Raw genomic sequence first — 21,476 nt, 5'->3', positions numbered from 1 at the left:
AAACATTATTAACATTATTTGTATCTGGGCTCAGACTGGTGAATGTGCCTGTTTATCATAATATAGTGAATAAAGTACCCCCTCTTGTAAAATATAAGGATATTATAAGTTACCGAGGAGTTTCATGACCATATAAAAATATATATATATTCATACAGGTCATGGAACTCCGAGGTAACTTATAATATCCTCATATTTTACAACTGGGGGTACTTTATTAATTATAATACACAAATTTTAGTGAGTCATGTGACAGAAATTACATCACTACTCCCCGTTTATAACTGATGACATCACTACTCACCGTTTATAAGCATATAATTTACAAGATATTCATGGCTTTTGTGTATTATATGTGTATTATCTGTGCCCATTCATCATAATGTATGTATTATCTGTGCCCATTAAACAGCCATGCAAAGACACATGCCAAGCAGGGACCTGTAGAAATGGTGTGTGTGCATATGCCATGCAACAGTAACATAACTGTACTTAAATCAGGAGGGAAAATGTTACCAGTCTCACTAATGAAAAGGACATAATGAGCTTTTAATGTATGAACAGAAGAGCTTATGGAATGTCCAGCCCTGTATGCACAACTCTCTCATTCTCTGCTATAGAATCCATACTATTTCCAGTACTTAAGAGATCTAATAATTCTCTACTAAAGACAAGCCACAATTCTTTGTGCCAAACTAGGGGAGAAAACCTCACACTAAACCATTTGTGCTTTTCACACCAAACATACATTGAGTCGAAGTGACTGAAAATTTTTCCTTATATGGAATAAAAGCCACAGCCCATCTGGTGTTGGCCAGGACTTTCTCTTTATAGGCTGCTTAGTTGTGCCTCTTTATAGACTGTGTTTAGTTGTGCCAGAGCTGTGCCCCATGCAGAGACATATGGACAAAAGAGGGCACTGTGCTTAGACAAACGCTGCTCCAGCGAGAGGGACATTCTATGTGCTCCAAGCTTCTCCCTGGCTACACACAAGGACACGTGCTAGAGAGAGGAGGCTTTTATTCTGTTATAAAAAAACAGCAAGAGGTATCTGCAAACCCCATATCTAAATACTACCTTTATGGTAGGACTACATGGATGTTTTCGGCGCGATCCGACGCTTGCGACAAGTCGCATGCGATGGAAATAAGGTAAGATATAGAAATGTCGGATGAAGTCGCAGTGTCTGCATCCGAAAATCGTGTCGCGTCAGATCAACGCTGCAACTTCATCCATTTCTATATCTTACCTTATTTCTGACGCAGCGTGTCAGATCGCGCCGAAAACGTCCATTTAGTCCTACCCTTAGAGGCACTTTTGTCAAGGGTTGAATTTCAAATTCATGTCAGTTTTTTTAAAACTCTCATAAATTTGAATCTAAATTTATTAATAAAACTGATTCTTTTTGAAATCAGACTAATTGAAACAACATGATAACTCTGAATTTGATTCGAATTTTAAAAACTCAATAAGCGTTTTTTTTTCTCCAAAAAAAAAAACGTGAATGTCAGGAAGGCTGCAAACATCACCAAATTGATCCCTGGACCTCTCCCCTTGACTTGTACAGTAATTCAGCAGGTTTTAGGTGGAGAATAGTTGAGTTTGAATTCTTAAAGGGTCAGAGTATGATCAATCTCTAAGTTCAAATTAAAACTCAAATCGAGTTTTGATAATGCACAATTCGAATTTGAGATTTTTGAGCCCCCAAAAAAATTTGAGAATTAGAATTTTCACTTCAACCCTTAATAAATCTGCTCCTTAGTGTTGGATTTCCATACTGACCCAGGGTGCCCTGTCTAGGCTAATCTGCATAGCTAGTGGAACCAGCAGGCTGTGGATAGTTGGTTCATTTTTGTGTGGTGCTAGTGACAGCCCAGAATGGGCAAATAATCTAACTGCCTAAATCAGTGATCAGTCTCTTTTGCTGTTATTCAAGGGAGTCCCTGTCTGTGCCCTGGGTTTAGACACTGGCTTCTAAAGAGACTTTTCGGAGCCACTGATCAGGGAGATTAGTTGCCCGGCGACAAATCTCCTCTTCTTCTGAGCGACTAATCTCCCGGGAACTAGAGTCCTGCGCGGAACCAATTTCTAAGACCTGAACCCACAGCCTGCAACCCGCATATTTTTCCACTTTGATCCACTACCGGACCCGCAACTGCCTTATCCGCAACCCGCCGACCACCATCAAACAGGAAGTGATTTTGTTCCGAAACGGAAGTGACGTCATAAAAAGTTGTAAAACGTAAAGGAGTAAAATATAGTCAATATTACTTAAGATAAGAAATTTAGGTGAGACCCGACCCACAGACCCGCACCTAAAAATCCTCCCCTCGTTCCGCAGGGTGCCTGCTTTTTTGCAGGTAACCCATCGGTACCCAACCTGCTGCAGGAGTCTTATCTCGAACTGCCTTCCCACCGGCTAAAATGTAAATCGCCCGCGGGGTGGCACTCGGAGCAATTTGTTTCCGAAGTTTCCTTGTGAGGCAATTTCAGGCGACTTTGGAAAACGAATCTGTCCAAGTGCCATCCCACGCGCAATTTACATTTTAGCCGCCGGGTGTCAGCTCGGGGAGATTAGTTGCCCCGAAGAAGAGGAGATTTGTCGCCGGGCAACTAATCTCCCCAAATCTGTCTGTGTGCCCTGAGTCTGACCCTAAAACTGTTCATACATGTAAAGATTCTGTTGCCAAATGAATGGATCATTTCCCCACATGCCCACTCTGAACTGGACCATATCAGGCTGGTTGTTTGGGCCAAATTTGTGTAGTGAGGGGAGAAGTATGTGAGACTGTATTTTGTGCTCTTGCTTTGTTTTTTGTACTCACTGTCATGCCATCAAGAGGTGTGATATCCAGCAGTATGGGTTTCACCCCCAATTGCCCCTGTTCAATACATGAGCTCAAGAGAAAAATAATAATGCTATAATAAACTACAATGGGACAAAGTACATTTAGTGGCACAGTATTATGTCCCTGAGTAGATCACTATCGCGCAGAATTATCAAGAGTCAAATGGTAATTAAAATACGAATTTTCGAGTGTCAAAATTCACACATTTGAATTTTAATCCCCCTTCTCTAATGTCAATTCGAATGTGAGATTTATCACACGTTGACCATGGAAACGGTCCTAATTCGAATATTCGTTGCCTAAAATATGCCAAGTTCACTTACAAATCAATGGGAGAGGTCCGTTGAGCCATTTGCCATATGTTAATAGTCTTCCTGACATTCTAGCTTTTTTTGTGAGAAAAACCCAGTTCGTATGAATCGAATTCGAAACAAAGTAGAATTGTGTCTGTATGTTACCCTCCCATTTAGACTGTAAGCCCTACGGGGTAGGGTCCTCTAGCCTTTTGTTTCCTTGACACTGAGCTGCATTGTAATTGTAATTATATTTTATATTTATGTGAATTGTATACTAATAATGCACTTATTGTTACTTTTTATTCCAATGACCCCTTGTTTGTTACTACTAATTTATTGTTTTGCTGTACAGTGCTTTGCCCTCAAGGAGCGCTTTACAAATAAAAATATACATACCGTATATACTCGAGTATAAGCCGAGGTACCTAATTTTACCTCCAAAAACTGGGAAAGCTTATTGACTAGAGTATGAGCCTAGGGTGAGAAATGCAGCAGCTTCTGCTAAGTTTCAATCAAAAATTGAGGGTTTCTGCTCTCGTTTTTTGACGCTGGCGACCATTCTTGGACGCCAGCGAATATTCTTGGAAACTATTCTTGGGCGCCGGCGACCGTTTTTGCGCTTGACCCTAGTATAAGCCGAGGTAGAGTTTTTCAGCATATTTTGGGGGCTGAAAAACTCTGCTTATACTCGAGTATATACGGTACATACATACAATTTTTGGGTCGGAACCATTCGATCGAATATTAGACATCCTAGTCAAATTGTCAGTGTATTCGAATTAAAAAAATTCACACAAATTCAAAATTCGACCTTTGATAAATGGGCCTGTAAGTGTGGTGTTGCTACAGCTGCACTCTGTAATCTTTCCCGTATTGTGGGATTATAGGTTGGGGTACCCAGTATCCCCACAACGCAAGCAGCATATCAGTTTATATAATTAAGAGTATATAATATGAGTGAGAGGTGACATAAGCAGATCCATATAATAAGGCAGGACTCCTTATGCTAAATTCCTTGAATGAGTTCCATCAGGTAATGGGAAATGTTTCTACTCAGAATTCTTATTTTCTACATACGGGAAATGTACACTAAGAAATAGTGCATAAGCCAAAGGTGAATTCCAGACTTGTATTACTGACAGAACTGGGCACTTCAACACAAATATACATTTAATCCCAATGATCAAATCTCATATGCACTATACATATATGCACTATATATATCATATGCATTGGACAGAGAAAGAAGCTCAGGTTAGTGAAGTTCATTTGGGGGAATATAACGTGTGTGTCGTTTTATTACTGTTTACCTCTAGTAACCTTCACTAAAGGAACACCTCACGGAATAACATCCCCATAAAGGAGTGGTTCACCTTTAAGTTAACTTTTACTGCGTTATATACAATGGTCAAGTCTAAGCAACTTTTCAATTAAACTTCATTTTTTTCTTTTTTATAGTTTTTGAATTCTTCTTCTTCCGACTCTTTCAAATGGGGTCAGTGACCCCATCTAAAAAAACAAATGCTCTGTAAGGCTCCACATTTTATAGTTATTCTTACTCTTCTGTCTATTCATATTCCTGTCTTTTATTCAAATCCATGCATGGTTGCTAGGGGAATATGGACCCTAGCAATCAGTCTGCTGAAATTGCAAATGAAGTGCTGCAGAATCAAAAGTTAAATAAATCAAAAACTATAAAAAAAATTGTCAGATTTGGCGTTTTTTGTGTAATTTGCATATGTTAATTTTGGGGCAGGGAGGAAAATTAAGTGACTTTTCATCACAAAACAAGGAAGTGAATAAATGTTCACACTTTTTACTTTCCCGCCCCTAATTTGCATACGCAATTTGCAATTGGGTTATGCAAATTAGGATTCAGTTTGGTATTTGCCTGAATCTTTCACAAAAGATTTAGGGATTTTGCCGAATCCCAAATAGTGATTATAAAATTAAATCCAATTGCAAATTGTCTCAGACTATCCCTCTCTACATCATGGTTTGGATATGTTGTACCGTGTTAGCCATTGATAAAATGCAGAAAATGTAAAGTTTGGTGATACCTTTTATTGGCGAACTGAATAAGTAACTGCAAGGTGGTCTAGTTCAAACTATGTGACCTGACTGAATCCAGACCCCTGGACTATTTACAACCCACCCTAATTACTTTTATTATCTCTACAAGTTATCTCTGTCTATCTGTAACTTTCTCATTTACTGCCCATAAACCCATTTTCAATGATCTAACAGTATGTATGTGTGTGTGTGTGTGTATATATATATGTATATATGTGTGTATATATATGTATATATGTGTGTATATATATATATGTGTGTATATATATGTATATATGTGTGTGTATATATATATATATGTGTGTATATATATATGTGTGTATATATATATGTGTGTATATATATATGTGTGTATATATATATGTGTGTATATATATGTGTGTATATATATATATATATATATATATATATATATATATATATATATATATATATATATATATATATATAAATATGTGCCTTTCATTAGTATTTTGCCTGAAGAAGGGGCCTGTGTGCTCTGAAAGCTTCACATTGTTACTTACCGTATATACTCGAGTATAAGCCGTCCCGAGTATAAGCCGAGGTACCTTATTTTACCTCCAAAAACTGGCAAAGCTTATTGACTCGAGTATAAGCCTAGGGTGAAAATGCAGCAGCTTCTGCTAAGTTTCAATCAAAAAATTGAGGGTTTCTGCTCCCATTGGAGGTGCCGGCGTCTCGTTTTTGGATGGCGGCGACCATTCTTGGACGCCGGCGACTATTCTTGGAGACTATTCTTGGACACTGGCGACTATTCTTGGACACTGGCGACTATTCTTGGACACCGGCGAATATTCTTGGAGACTATTCTTGGACGCCGGCGACTATTCTTAGGCGCAGGCGACCGTTTTTGCGCTTGACCCGAGTATAAGCCGAGGTGGAGTTTTTTAGCATATATTGGGGGCTGAAAAACTCGGCTTATACTCAAGTATATACGGTATTCAGTTAGCCAATAAAAGGTATCCCCAAACTTTACATTTTCTGCAGTTCATTTAAAGGTGAAGCACCCCTTTAAGGCAGATGATAATTATTCGGCTCCCTTGCATCCACAGGTCCTGTAGTTTGTATGTAATTCATTTTGGAGTGAGTTGGGACATCACATTGATATGCACCGCAAAGCATAACGTTTGTGTAATGGCACAAATATGTATATCAAAATGTATTGCTTTTCACTTGGGTTCCTAAATGAGCCTTTATATGTAAAGCAGGAGTATATGGAAAGTCATACCGTAGATTGTAAGCTCCACTGGGGCAGGGGCTGATGTAAACAAAGCACACACTATATAAATATAGCCGCATCATAAACATTAAAAGTAAATAACTCGGCAGAATCTGAAGTAAAGCTGATGTATATAAAAGTGGTGTTCACCAGCAGAGGGAGAAGTGCTTTTCCCTTTCACTACTTCTTTTCTATCACCTTCTGTTTAGAAAGTGTCCGGGCCAAAGGGCAGCCTCCCCCCCAGCCACTGAACACATGCAATAAATTTCTGTCACGCCATGAAAAAGTTCTTGCAGAAAGAAAAAGTACTTTCACAGAGAAGCCTTTCCTACATAAGCAACGGGCAATTAACCTCTGCCTGTCCAGATGTTATTAAACTACAATTCCCAGCTACACCCAAGACATATCATCTGCTGGTCAGAGGTTTAAAACTCCCCACTATAGACTAGGTCTCCAGATAAACTGTAGCTCCAACCATGCGCCAATAAATATTTAATAAACCTTTCTACAGTTTAAAGGTACATTGTGTTCTGATTCTATACGAGTATTTGTACCCAGGCACTTCATTGTGTTTTAAGCAGAGAACTAATAAAGCATTCTACCAGCAGAGGTACAAAAGCACAAGGTACAGGTATGGGATCTGTTATCCAGAATGCTCAGTATTCCGGATAATGGATCTTTCCATAATTTGGATCTTCATACCTTAAGTCTCCTAGAAAATCATATAAATATTAAATAAACCCAATAGGTTTTGCTTTCAATAAGGATTAATTATATTTTAGTTGGGATCAAGTACAAGCTACTCTGTTATTATTACAGAGAAAGGGGAAATCATTTTTTAAAATTTGGATTATTTTGATAAAATGGAATCTATGGGAGACGGCCTTTCCGTAATTCGGAGCTCTATGGATAACTGATCCCATACCTGTATAACCATATTTTCATACTACATTTAGGACTTTTAGTAGTGAAAGAGCATTTGGGGGATATTCCATTAATTCTCGTGCTTTCTGAAGCTAACACGAGTACCAGCCTCTGCGTTTGATGGTCTGCACTTGGAGACGCGGGCCTGTAGCTGTGAATGGCTACCAGTTGCCACGTGAATGCACAATGAATGAATAGTGGCCAATGGGCAGAAGTGTGTGGCAGCTCCTGGAGGAGTTTGTTGCTGTTAGCCTGGAATATTGAGTGACCGCAGCTGCACACCTGTGCTCTGTGTTGCTATTGTATGTGTACCTGGTGACATCTCATTGCACGCTCACTATATATTGTGTATAAAGGGGCAAACGTGTAGGAAGATGCAAAGAAACCCTATCTATCTATGTATCTTCTATCTATCTATGTATCTATCTATCTATGTATCTATCTATGTATCTTCTATCTGTCTATCAATCACACTGGCCTTTCCTTGGGCTTGTGAAATGAATGGAACCTGAGAGGGAATCCCGGCCGGTTTACCTAGAAACAAGCGCACTGACTCCACAGCTTGTACAGATAAACACTTTCTTAAATACAATAAACACTTCCCTTAATCCCCATGCGGGGACCACCAGCATCATTCTCACTAGGAATCCCCCCATTTCCTATTATCACTAGGAATCCCCCCATTTCCTGAGCCAGAAGCAGCTCATCCTGTAGGAAAGCGCGCGCTCCATCCTTCCACATCTACCCCCCCCAAAATCCAGTCTTACTCAGCACTCTGCGTCCTCATTCGCTCTCGTGTCCCCTTTCTCCCTCTCTCTGCTCCCCTCTCACACTCACTCACTCTTTCCCTGATACACACAGCACTAGAGACACACAGTCTCCCTTATCTGCACAGACCCCCCATCACCAACAACAAGGAGGGAAAATATGGCACAAAAATAAAGGTGAAGGGACGTACCCATAAAAGCAGGAGCCGCACGGCAGTAAGGATGCAGTCAGGTGTTCACACCCCCCACTCCTCCCTCGACTTCTCCCTCCCTCCCTCTCTGTCCTGATATTGCAGTTTGACGAGGAAGAGGAGGGGGAGGGAAGCTGGGTACGTTGGGGGGCCTGAGGGGGGAAAGAAGGGAGAAATTTCTTTGTCTAGATACAGGGGCTCACGTGATTGTGGCTGAGATTTTTGGTTGGCTGGGAAGGGGAAGGAGGGTGAGAAGGGGAGAGGGTGCCTGAGAGGCAGAGGAGGGGGCCGTAGCACACGCTGGAATGAAGCCAGTTGTGTCTGAGAACACACATTGCTGGGCTTTATTCCCTCCCAAGCCAGGCTCCTTGCACGGGTCACACACACCTACAGACCTGTAACATGTGTAATATTTGAGCAACCAGCTCTTCTGGTCACTTGCTGCTCCCAGGAGCAATATGGAGAACACTGTCTTTTATATACCTGTAGGGTTAAATGCATAGATCTGCCATTACTGGGTGTTATATTCCTTTAACTGGCCTTGCAGCACTCCACTGAAAACAACAAACTAGCCATAAAGGTAATAAGGGGAATCCCAGTTGTGCATTAGTTGTGCTATGGTTGTGCAACAGGGTGAACACACTTGATACTGCAAGTCCGACAACTCTAAGTTACCTTCCTGCAATACCTGGGCCCCAACATGTCTAACCCTAGACCTTCAGTTGGACACACTTGTGTCTTCTGTCAGCCTTAGTCGCTGTGTCAGTACATTGGCCTGACGCTGAGGCCTCTACGGGTCATTCAGTTCCAGGGCACAACAGATCACTTTTCTTTCAGTGTCCGATGTAAAGAGGGGCACATTCTGGGAGGTTGCCCCCATAGAAGGTAAAAGTCAGACCAAAAAAATAGTAATGGCCCACTGTCGAAATATGGGGATTCTGCATAGAAGGGCGAAATTATGGAGCAGTGTAAAAAGTGGAGTTGTGTGGTGAAGACTGAGTGTAAAATTGTGGTGTAAAAAAAAAACTGCAAAAACAGTCTGTTACATCACTCTTAAACACCTTTTCTTAATATATTTCTTAATAATGACTTTATTATATCTGTCAAAATATGCACCATAAAAAAAGTCTCTGTTTACACCACTTCAAACTCATGGCTTTCTGCTCAGCCCCACTGAATGTAATGGGTTGCAGCAGCTCTGAGGTGGTGCAAAATAATAGTGTACATTTCTAGATTAAATCAAAATGCACATCTTCCGAAATATCACCACTTTGAACTTGTATTCTGCCTGCTCAGTTTAGAAATGGTGATGAATTGGTGTGAGAAAAGAGAATAACACAGCTTGACAAATAGCACTTTGCGACATCAAGTTGTGCACCCTTTTATTTTTTGATACTAGGGATGCACCGAATCCAGGATTCGGCCAGGATTCTGCCTTTTTCAGCAGGATTCAGATTCGGCCGAATCCTCCTGCATGGCCAAAACGAATGCATATGCAAATTAGGGTGTGGAGGTAAATCGTGTGACTTGTATGTCACAAATCAAGGAAATAAAACATTTTTCCCCTTCCCACTATTAATTTGCATATGCAAATTAGGATTCGGTTCGGGATTCGGTGCATCCCTAGTTGATACATAGGCTAACCCAGGGGTGTCCAAAAGGTAGATCGGGATCTACTAGTAGACCTTTAGTTGGTCATCAGTAGATCTTAAAGGGATACTGTTATGGAAAAAAAAAAATTCAAAATTTTTTTTTCAAAATGAATCAGTTAATAGTGCTGTTCAGAGCAAACAGATTTTTTTTATATTCAATTTTGAAATCTGAAATGGGGCTAGACATTTTGTCAATTTCCCAGCTGCCCCAAGTCATGTGACTTGTGCTCTGATAAACTTCAATCACTCTTTACTGCTGTACTGCAAGTGGGACTGATATCACCCCCCCCCCCAGCAGCCAAACAAAAGAACAATGGGAAGGTAACCAGATAGCAGCTCCCTAACACAAGATAACAGCTGCCTGGTAGATCTAAGAACAACACTCAATAGTAAAATCCAGGTCCCACTGAGACACATTCAGTTACATTGAGAAGGAAAAACAGCAGCCTGCCAGAAAGCATTTCTCTCCTAAAGTGCAGGCACAAGTCACATGACCAGGGGCAGCTGGGAAATTGACAATATGTCTAGCCCCATGTCAGATTTCAAAATTGAATATAAAAAAATCTGTTTGCTCTTTTGAGAAATGAAATTCAGTGCAGAATTCTGCTGGAGCAGCACTATTAACTGATGCGTTATGGAAATTTTTGTTTTTTAAAAAAAAAAGTTTTCCGATGACATTATCCCTTTAAGTTTGTTAAATATAGTAATATACATTTTCTCATAAATTACTATAATATTTAAGTAATATTTTCCAAGAAACAGAATGCTAACAATGCTATTATGGATGTAGATCATAATGGGACAACATCACTAAAAGTAGCCCTCACATTAGTAAGGTATGGGCACTCCTGGGCTAACCTATGGCTCTCCTCTCTGTAAAAGCCCCAAATCCACTGTACATTTTGTACCCTAGCACACCATTAGTATGCAGGGGTAACACCATGTAAATACAAATGCTAAGGGTGGATTCATCAGATGATTCAATAGAGGATTCATGGCAATTTCCAAGCAGTTATAATGCTAGCACATTTACTAATATTTTCCAGAAATAGAAAATTGTTAAAAGACAAAAACAGTTTAAATCACTGTACTTGCCAGTACTATAGGTACTCCAGTGAGCAAAAACAAGGACCTTCTGCTTCAAGCCAATGTTGCTTTTCTATAAGAATATGCAAATCTGGGGTACATAACTGGGTAGCGTTGGGGCATCTCTATCTTTTTTGGGGAAGGGCACAGTATGCTGGCACTTGCCTGACTAGCTATACTGCACATTTGCCCTGGCCAAGCCCATGCCAAGATTTTTATAGAAGAGGTGCATCGGCTTGGGGCAGAAGGATAGTGAAGAGAGGAGTGGAGATGATTAATTGGGCCAGGGTGTGGTTGTAGAGTTTCTGCCATAGCTTGACTTAGAAGAGAAGGGGGTGGCAGCAAGTAGGGTGCCAAGCTACACAGGAATGCCTTGGGCAGCAATACTCAATGGCCCCACTGGTATTTTTACTTACTGGCGTGCCTAGCAAATTGCCCCCTCTAGTTATGGAAGCTTTCCTTATCCTTTACTGGACTAAATTATTTATCTCTGACTTTTTGCTGGAAAATGTTTGTGCCAGTCAAGACTAGATGAATTCCATTTTTAGCTAAAGGCATAAAAGGTATAAAGCAGAGCCTTATTCTAATGCTCAAACCAATTATGAAGTCACCAAAAAGAACATACTGTTACTTTAAAGCAGTTAAAGGCTATGGGCAAATTTTAATCATTTCAGTTGCAAATTTGAGCCGGAAAAGAATGAATCCAGACTAATATTTCTGTAACCTTCTGTGTGACACTGTATCAAATGCTTTAGCAAAGTATATCACATCCACTGTCATCCCAGACTCTAGGTTCCTACCTTATCTACCTAATTCTCTAGTGGCCTATATAGTATACCTAAATTACTCCAGTATTCCTAGCAGGGCAGCCATCAGGGGGGGACAGGGGGGAGAGTTGTAGGGGGCCCGAGGGTAAGGGGGGCCCGGCCGTGCCCCCCAACTTTCTGAGAACTGCTGACTTCGGAAAGGCATGGACGTTTAACGGGCCCTGGCCACCAATTTTCTCATAATGTGGTGGGAGGGGGCCTGGCCACCGATTTTTTTTTTCTCATGTGGGGTCCTAGCCACCAATATTTTTTAATGGGGGGCCCTGGCCACAAATGATTTTTTATGGTGGGCCCTGACCACTAATATCTTTTTATTTTTTATTAACATGTGGGAACCCTAGCCACCAATATTTTTTATGTTTTTTTACTGTGTGGTGGGGGCGGACCTGTAGGTGGGGCTTGCGGTGGGTGCAGTCCAGGGGGCCCATGAAATTTTGTCGCATAGGGCCCTGCGATTTCTGATGGCGGTCCTGATTCCTAGTAATATCTCCAATATGCCCATTCTTTAATAAAAGTCTCTATTATTCCTTATGTTATTCTGTAATGTTGTGTTATGTTGCACAACAAACCTAATGTTATCATTAACCTAATATGTAACTGTGATACAGTTTCCAATAACAATAATGTTATTCTGTAACCTCTGAATTTATCTCTCTACCATCACAAACATATTCAGCTTGTCTCATTCCAATCATTCAACAAGGTGTTTTCATTGCATGAAGCCCTGTAGCATGTTGTACACATATGGAGAACTAACACTAGTCAAGAGAAAGTCCATAAGGGAAGTGGCACACAGGGAGATATTCGGCGATTTGGTACCCACTGATTTTATTGGAGCTGCACTGCTCAATGTTCAAAATCCCTCTTAGTCTGCTTTCAGTTGAAAGCTCTAGTGCAATTTATAGTTGCCAAATGTAATTTTCAATCAACAATTTCCTGGCAACTGCTAAACCATCCAAACCATTGATCACCAGCCCCACACATGGAAAGATGTTGGCCAATACAAAATGTTTGAACTTACCAACCACATCACTGTACATATGTATCTGCTCTAACACTTAACAATTCTCTAATCACTTTGTAATGCCTGGGAAACACTTAACAATTCTCTAATCACTTTGTAATGCCTGGGAGTCTCAGGAGTTTTTTTTTTAGTATTTAATGAATATCAGGAAGCAAATGTGCTCTGCCCTCCCACAATAACAATAGAACATTTAAAAAAACAGGCAATGGGGGATAGTATAGAGGGAGTTTAACACCCGTCCTATACTGCTGAAGAAAAGGTGTGATAACATATATAATATTCTCTATTGGATAAAAAATTTTTTTTTTAAAAATGCATTGAGAATAATGTACTCATAGTATAAAACATAAGGATATTAGAAGTCACTGAGGGGTTGTTCTGTGACCATATAAAGGCACAAGGCTGCAGGCTGAGTTATACAGGGAACTCTGAGTATCACTCATGTATTATAAGGGATACTGTACCCCCTACTGTAAATGATAAGGATATTAGAAGTCACTGAGGGGTTGTTCTGTGACCATATAAAGGCACAAGGCTGCAGGCTGAGTTATACAGGGAACTCTGAGTATCACTCATGTATTATAAGGGATAATGTACCCCCTACTGTAAATAAGGATATTAGAAGTCACTGAGGGGTTGTTCTGTGACCATATAAAGGCACAAGGCTGCAGGCTGAGTTATACAGGGAACTCTGAGTATCACTCATGTATTATAAGGGATAATGTACCCCCTACTGTAAATGATAAGGATATTAGAAGTCACTGAGGGGTTGTTCTGTGACCATATAAAGGCACAAGGCTGCAGGCTGAGTTATACAGGGAACTCTGAGTATCACTCATGTATTATAAGGGATAATGTACCCCCTACTGTAAATGATAAGGATATTAGAAGTCACTGAGGGGTTGTTCTGTGACCATATAAAGGCACAAGGCTGCAGGCTGAGTTATACAGGGAACTCTGAGTATCACTCATGTATTATAAGGGATAATGTACCCCCTACTGTAAATAAGGTCCTATAAATCTACAGTCACACCAGTAGAGCGTTATTTGGCATGCAAAGTCCTTAAAGGGGTGGTTCACCTTTAAGTTATTTTTTAGTAATCATAGAATGGCCAGTTCTAAGCAACTTTCCAATTGGTCTTTATTTGAAAGCTTTCCAGCCTTCAAATAGGGGTCACTGACCCCATCTAAATAGAAATACTATTTAGATTGTTATTGCTTTGTTTATTGTTATTGCTATTTTTTTTGCTCATCTTTCTATTCAGGCCTCTCCTATTCCAGTCTCATTCAAATAAGTGCATGGCTGCTAGGGGAATTTGGACCCTAGTAACCAGATTGCTAAAATTGTAAACTGGTGAGCTGCTGAATAAAAAGCTAAATAACTCAAAAACCACAAATTGAATTGAAGGCTTTCCGACTGTTTGCAGAGTATCTGGTAGGTATGTGCATTCTACATCTCGGTGTGACTGTTATTGTGCCCAGTCTGACTCACACCTGAACAACCTTGAAAAAATCTGAATCCGCACTATTATTCAAGGAGTAATTGGTGCATTTCCTTTGCCACAAACCATCATTAAACATAGCAAATCTATGAACAGTACCATATTATAACCATTTTATGGGCTAAACTCCATATATCCTGTTGGACTGACTTTTTCTTGCGCTGTACAGTAGATGGCCCACTACTTTTATCAAGGTAGATCTCATGACGTAGGCAGGTGTCAAGAGTAGATCCCAGGGTAACAAAGTCTGGGCACCCCTGCCCTAATGTATACTACAAACTCTATCTAGTTTTGGTTGGACAGACAGTCTGAAGCACAATTTGGCTGGCTGCAAACAAATTGGACTCCTAGGGGCAGATTTACATAGGGTCAAATACAGAGGGTTAATTAACCCTCGATATTCGACTGCCGAATGTAAATCCTTCGACTCCAAAAATCGAAGTCGAAGGATTTAACGCAAATAGTTGGATCCAACGAAAAGTCGTTCAATTGATCGTTAGATTCGAAGGATTTTAATCCATCGATCAAACGATTTTTCTTCAACCAAAAAAAACATTAGAAAGCCTTCCCCATAGGCTAACATAGCACCTCGGTAGGTTTTAGGTGGCGAAGTAGGGGGGTCAAAGTTTTTTTTAAAGAGACAGTACTTCGACTATCGAATGGTTGTAGTCGAAGGTCGGAATAGCCAAAAAAACATTCAAAAATCGAAGTTTTTTTTAATCCTATTCCTTCACTCAAGCTAAGTAAATGGGCCCCTTAGAGTTAGTATTAGTCGGTCATGCTCCGTGTATGCAATCTAATTACCATTTCACTCACATTTGCAGTTTCGACTATAGCTTTATGCAAAATGATTCAACCTCAGGGCCAATTCTCCTACATTGAAAAATAAGCTAAAGAGACCTACAGATATAATACAATTACAAAGATAGCAGATATTCTGTCTTAAATACAAACAATCCATAAATCTAAAACAAAATCTGCATCAAAACTAACATTTCTTTATAAACAGAATGATATAGTAATTGCATCTGCTTTCAACCAGAGTCCAAATCAAAGTGTTTTAAAGTCCTTTGCTCATAAAGTTAAATATGATCGTAGGATTACCCAGAACATCTATACTGCATATATTTATACACATATTTACACCACACTATCTTTATAATACAATAGCCCACCCAAACCCTAAAAACAGAGATGCAGGTTACATAAAACAGCATGATCCCAACCATAAAAAGCTGCTGGAAAGTAAAAAACAAAAGGAAGTGAGAGATCAATGCCACACCAGAGAGGCCAATCAGAAAGTGTCTCAAAACTAAATCTGCACCATAAAGACGCCTACCATGCCACATCCATCCTCTTCATCTCTAAAGAACAAATCTACTGAAGCTCATCCAGTATGATACCTGCCACCTTATCAGGGGAGAAACCTATGCCTAGTAGGAACCTGATACAACGCACTTCAAGTGTAAAAGCAGAATAACTAGAAAAGGTGTGCTCAACTCAAAACCCTGGTGACGCACCTAGTGACCCCCTCCTGGTAATTTAAACCAAGGTGGCAGGGAAAGCCCAAGAGAGCCCATTAGAGACTTTTCTGTATACTTCAATGTTAAAGGGAAACTAAAGCAGGAAGTGGTCTATGAGAACTCCACCCATGCATAGTCATGGTCATCGGCACACCTATTTATTTATTTTTGGCACACATGCTTTCTTTATCCATTAAAATAAACCTTCCTATGAAAAGGGTACCACATGAAATCCCTAAACTTGGTGGGAACCCTGGGTGGATTTACTAAAGAGAGCCCTACACTTAGTCTGGGCAATCGCTTTGGGTCAACAGAACATGAAAGTAGGATCTCAAGACCTCCTGTATTATCTTCTCCCTAGGAATGCAGCTGATTTCACCCACTGTGATGCATCATCATTGCTACAACATAAGGTGGGTGAAAGCCATGGTGCACTTGCATACTCTTTACCAAGCTGCAATTGATCCAGTCCCCAAACAAAGGAGATAACCCATATCCTTCCCACTACGGAGGCATCTCCACAAGGAGGTTGCTGAATTTGTTCTTAATAAAGTTGTTCACAAAGAACACAGCAGGGTTAAGCATGTTAAGACCTCAACTCCTTCCTTTGCAGGTAGGTGACAAATCCTGGAGAAGGAAGAACAGACCACAAATCCTGGTATAGAAACACTGTGGCAAAAGGTAAACATAGCTGATGTAAAGAAAGATTACAGTATAAGCCGTCCCGAGTATAAGCCGAGGTACCTAATTTTACCTCCAAAAACTGGGAAAGCTTATTGACTCGAGTATAAGCCGAGGGTGAGAAATGCAGCAGCTTCTGGTAAGTTTCAATCAAAAAATTGAGGGTTTCTGCTCCCATTGGAGGTGCCGGCGTCTCGTTTTTGGATGCCGGCGACCATTCTTGGACGCCGGCGAATATTTTTGGAGACTATTCTTGGACGCCGGCGAGCGTTTTTGCGATTGACCCGAGTATAAGCCGAGGTAGAGTTTTTCAGCATATTTTGGGGGCTGAAAAACTCGGCTTATACTCGAGTATATACGGTACGTCAGATGAGTCTTAAGATAGCCATAGACGCAAAGCTGCAGTCGTACAAAAAAAAAGACTCGTACAATTTTCAGTCTGTGTGGGCATCGTCTCGACATTTTTTTGGACAATCAGTTGTTTAATCAATGGGACAGGTTAGAAATGATATCTCTGCATGTATTGCCTGACAGTGGGTGATTGTCACTACTTTTTGTCATATATTACTTTTGCACAATTGCTTTCTGTCAATTAATGGCCAGAACATTGTCTGATTTGTTATTTGTAGTACTTTGAATGGTTAGTAGCAGGTCCATCAATTGGAACAAACAATCGTCCATTGTACATGGGAACAAAATCTGCATGTCTATGGCCAGCTTTAATCAAACCAACCATGTACCTTAGACTAGGGCCAGATGTTACATATTCTCTGCAGGCAGAGTATCCACTGCCCGTTTGCTCCCCATCTCTTTCAGTATGAAGGGCGGATTTCGGCATGAAAAATTACGCTTTTCGGTGACAAAATCTACCGCATCTGCCTGTATCCAAGAGGAGACAATGCTTCCAGGTGCAAGCAGGCAGGAGCAGCAGTGAAACGGATTCACAATCGTCTGGCCAGAGCCTTTGTGTGTAAACTTTCACCTTTTTCATTGGTTGGCCAATGCAGATGCAGTCTCCAACTTATCTCAATTTGGGATGGGGTAATTTCCCTGGCCAAATTCAATTCCAAGGATTTTCATTTTGGATTGGGCCACAGGAAAGAAATCCAGGAGATCAAATAAAGATTCCAAGCAAACCGCACTTACTTTATAGTTTACTTTTCCAAGGTATGGGTGCACGTCAAATAACCTGTTCACCAAGGTTAGAACTTTTAACACATTTCTCTCCACAGACAGCACTCCAAATTCTTAATTAAATTTCGCCTTTATTTCATTTTGCTGCCCCAAGATGAAATAAATAAAGGCAAATAAGAATTTGGAGTGCTGTCTGTGGAGAGATCAAAGGCAGGATCTCCTGTCTCCATTCCATCCATTCACATTCTTCTTGTTAATTAGTGACCCTGAGACCTTTGAATAGTCCTGCACAATCAATGCCACAACATCTGCCTCTGCATACTGACTGATATTGTCAGCTTAGGCAGTAAACTTCAAAGCTCTCCGAGGTCCAAGAGAACGCCCTGTCAAGCATCACCACCAAGCCACCTAGTTAACAGATGTATGGTGAAGACATGTAGCAGGGAACTCCAAGGACAACCTTGCCTGATCCAAGAAGTGGCCTAAAAGGACCCAGCAGACCAGCCATTCACAAGATTACAGCTTTTGGCCCTAAAGCTGGCCATAGATGTGCAAGTATAGCCTTAATATGAACGGTTGTGCGGTGCAATATCCCGACTTACCACTAACCATTATGATCAAATAAACGATGAGAGCGCAATGGGTTCCAGCAGGGCGGTCGGGACAAAATCAAACCTGTCCGATCGACCAAACGTCCGCCGGCCGAAAAATGTCGGGACTCTCCACACACGGTCCGAAAATCGTACAAATCCTCGATTCGTACGATAGGATCTTTACGTCTATGGCCACCTTTAGCGACCGATCGAAAAGTGTCTGGACGATACACACACAGTCAGAAAATCGTACTATGGCCTATGACCAGCTTAAGATACAAAACTTTAAACCAATTAATAAACCTCCCCAAAAGCCATACAATAGGCAGCAGAAAATGTGCTTCATGGTGCAATGCTGCAAGGGGGAAATTAATTGCTCCCAAAGAGGAAAGAGATGATTAAACAAGAGTTTTGACAGAATCTTCCTATACACAAGTTCTCAATTGTGGCCTGATCCAAACCCTTGGAGAGCAAGATTTAAGGCTGAGGGGAGGACATAAACCCTCTTCCAGTCAGCTATTAAATATCTCCATGAGACAAGGTGCCAAGAGGTCTCAAAATTCGTTATAAAAGTGACCGGAAGACCATAATGCGCTTGTGACTTTTTAAGGTTGAGGCTATCATTATGAATTCATTATCCTCAATCTTACTCACCAAATAATCAAAAGGGTATTATAATTATCTTGCTGAATAGGGTCTTGTCCAGGAAGGATGACATCCTAGTTGTGCTAAGTTGAACTGTACAAGGTGAACCCCGTGCAGTCTGGTTATTGGCAAATGTGCACAGTAAGTCTGGCCTTTTTAACTATGCTAGTAAGGAAGGCAGTATCAGAGCCCAGTCACCCTGCTGCAGCTCCCCTGATGTTGGGCTCAGCCATGGTATTAATATCACTACCAAACACTACCAATTAGGCTGTCAAAAGAAAGGGCTTAATCCTGCTAAAAGGTCCTTCCTTTCCCAGTGTGACTGAAGACCATAAATATTGGCGATCCAATGTATCTGGGGTTCGGCCAAGATTCCGCCTTTTTCAACATGATTGGACCAAACCAAGTGCCTGGTCGAACCAAATCTAAAAAATCACGTGTCTTTACGTCGCACAAACAAGGAAGTCAAGAATGTTTTGACTCTGCGGTTCTCTTTCCTACACATTTCCCTAATTTACATACGCAAATTTGGGTTCGGATTCAGTTTGGTATTCGGACAAATCTTTCACAAAGGACTTGGGATTCAGCTGAATTCTAAAATAGTGGATTTGGTTCATCCCTAATAAATATTAATCAGATGAAGACTCATTCAGAGGGATGTCACAGACCACATACAACGACCCATCTCTACTTCAATCACCTGTTTGTCTTAAAAAGGGCTGCCACTCAATTGTAAGGCTCAGCCAGAAAAGATCAATATGAGGGACTTTTGTTTTAATTCAGGAGAACAAAGAATAGGCTGATTCTCTTGCACTTAGACTTGCAACATTTATAGTCAAAAAGTAAATTATAGAGGGGACAACCAGAGTGATGAAGGCTTTTTTTATGTCATCATTTGAACCCACAAACTTAACAGAGAGCCAAAATGCAATCTTCTCTGCTTTTTCAGCAGGAATATTCTTGAAGTCTATGAAAAACTATTGGCATCAGAGAAATCCTCATCCAATTCTTGTACCTTCTCCAACTCAGCCCAACATAGGTGACCAACCATGTCACGGCAGGCTTTATTTTAACTTTATTTCAAGCAGTCTCTCTACTCAGAGCCTTTACTACTGTAACCAATTCAGTTGCACTAGAAGGAGTCTTAGGGATCAGTGCATTAGAAAATGGAAACTTTCCGTCATAATACTCCCCTTCCCCGGTATCAATGGCATCGTCAAATTGACAGTTCCCTGTCCCTGCAGCTGGATTGGAGAGGACGATGGGAGATGTAAGCAAATGTACTTCTTTTTCTACCAGAAACCTTTTTTTTCCCCTCAGCCAATTCTATTCTACTCCGTAACACAGTCCTTTCTATAATATACATGGTTCCCTTTTAAGGATGCCTGAAGTATAAGTACAAGGGTGTGTATATATGTTTTACTTCCATGGGATGGTTATTAGCGTGAGTTTGTATTATTTGATTTACTCAAGTTTTTCCACGTTGTCACCAGTTTTCATTAGATCCTCCAACAAGCTCAGGACTCGCTAATTACAATATTAGTACAAAAATTCATGTTATGGTAGTTGAGGGGGTTCATTCAAAATGTAGAAACGGTAGAAAAAGTACAGGATACAAGTGAAATACCTATGTATTTTTCCTTGTGGTCAAGGTTGACTGGATACCGAAAAGTCTTTAAATAGTATTGCCCAGTCTTCTTGTGAGGCACCTCCGCCGTAGGTGCAAATAAGTAATCCACCAAAAAATAGAACACAAGAAGATAGGCGCTGAGGCAGGATTAACTGCTAAATCATCAGTGTTTATTTGCCAACACCGATTTAGCAGTTAATCCTGCCTCAGCGCCTATCTTCTTGTGTTCTATTTTTTGGTGTATTTTTCCTTGTATCTCTTTTATTTTTTCTATGCTATAAGTTGCTAATAAACTAGACATTGCCGCCATTTTGTATATTCATTTTGCTGCCTTTGCTAGATATGTGGCTATCTATTATACCATTTACACACTTGCACTGGGGATCACTCTCATGTACGAAACTAGTGGTTTCTCCCAGTTGAATGATTAGAGGCAGATCTTATTGTACCTCTGCATATGGGCACAGTCCTTCCATTTAGCGTATAGCCAGCAGCACAGATCTGTTATTCCCAATCCCACTGAGCACTCTGAGGTCAGATACAAAATGCGCAGGGGGTGTGGAATGCCACCCCCCTCCCTACACACTTTCTGCCTCCCATTAACAAGTCCCAGTGGAAGGTATTCATTTAACTGGTGGTGATGCCATTAACAAGGCCCCAGAGTGTGTTAGTAAGTGCGGAAGGATATTGACTCCTGTCGCCCGAGGGGACCTCTTAGCAATAAATCCTAACAGTCAGGCCGGACAGAGGGAGCAGCTGCTCCACATCATACAGCTTTAAATTCACCAGTCGATTAGTTAGGGATGTCTATATGCAGCTCAGGCCACTGTGTTTAAGTA

At 40.7% G+C, this 21,476-nt stretch overlaps 1 protein-coding gene across 2 annotated transcripts in view; it reads right to left on the bottom strand.

Annotated features, from left to right (window-relative positions):
* LOC108716062 (DNA (cytosine-5)-methyltransferase 3A) overlaps window positions 1–21,476 on the bottom strand; it is a 128,858-nt gene that overhangs the window by 43,131 nt on the left and 64,251 nt on the right. The window contains exon 1 of one of the 2 annotated variants that reach the window (XM_041563659.1): window positions 8,341–9,372. The exons of the other annotated variant lie outside the window; for it this stretch is intronic. The gene's annotated coding sequence lies outside the window, so the exon portion shown is untranslated. Of the gene's footprint in view, window positions 1–8,340; window positions 9,373–21,476 lie in introns of those variants that run through there. 2 annotated transcript variants of the gene reach the window in all.

Source organism: Xenopus laevis, chromosome 5L (genome assembly GCF_017654675.1).
Source record: "Xenopus laevis strain J_2021 chromosome 5L, Xenopus_laevis_v10.1, whole genome shotgun sequence".
NCBI lineage: Eukaryota > Metazoa > Chordata > Amphibia > Anura > Pipidae > Xenopus > Xenopus laevis.
This window is presented reverse-complemented; position numbering and strand designations above follow the sequence as displayed.